Below are 924 nucleotides of genomic sequence, written 5' to 3'. Positions count from 1 at the left end.
ACTCACCTCAGCCTCCCAAAGGCGCGAGATTACAGGCTGAGCCACCGAGCCTGGCTGATATGTCTTTAAATATAGACAACAAAAGAAAAAAATAGATAAATTTGACTTCATCAAAATTAAAAACTTTTGTGCATTAAAAAAAACTATTAAGAGATTAAGCAGGGCACTGTGGCTCAAATCTGTAGTCCCAGCACTTTGGGAGGCCGAGGTTAGAGGAATGCCTCAGCCCATGGGTTCGAGACCAGCTTGGGCAAATTGGTGAGATCTCATTTCTACAATAAATCAAAAAATTAGCCGGGCATGGTGGCACATGCCTGTAGATCCAACTACAGGTGGATCCAACTACAGGCGGATCCAACTACAGGCTGAGGTGAAAGAATTACCTGAGCCCAGAAGGTCGAGGGAGGCTGCAGTGGCCAGGAGCATGCCACTGCCCTCCAGTCTGTGTGATAGAGTGAGACTCCACCTCCGAAAAAAAAAGAGAAGATATTGAAAAGACAATTCAGCCGGGCTAGGTGTCTCAGCCTGTAATCCCAGCATTTTGGGAGGCCGAGCTGAGTGGATTGCCTGAGCCCACAGGTTCGAGACCTGCCTGGGCAACTTGGTGAGACCTCATCTCTACAATAAATCTAAAAATTAGCCAGGCATGGTAGCGCGCGCCTGTAGTTCCAGCTACTTGGAAGGTTGAGGCGGAAGGATCGCCGGAGCTCAGCAGGTTGAGGCTGCGGTTGCTGGGATTGGCCACTGCACTCCAGCCTGGGCGACAGAGTGAGACTCCAACTTACAAAAAAAAAAAAAGACAATTTACAGAATGGGAGAAAATATTTGCAAAGCATGTACCTGATAAAATATTAATGTTAAACTGGACTCTGGCTCAGCCTGTAATCCTGTGCTTTGGGAGGCTGAGGTGAGTGGATTGCCTGA

This window comes from Carlito syrichta, unplaced genomic scaffold (assembly GCF_000164805.1).
Source record: "Carlito syrichta isolate Samal-C Ts95f unplaced genomic scaffold, Tarsius_syrichta-2.0.1 Scaffold307057, whole genome shotgun sequence".
In the NCBI taxonomy this organism is placed as follows: Eukaryota; Metazoa; Chordata; class Mammalia; order Primates; family Tarsiidae; genus Carlito; species Carlito syrichta.
Note: the sequence above shows the minus strand (reverse complement) of the source record.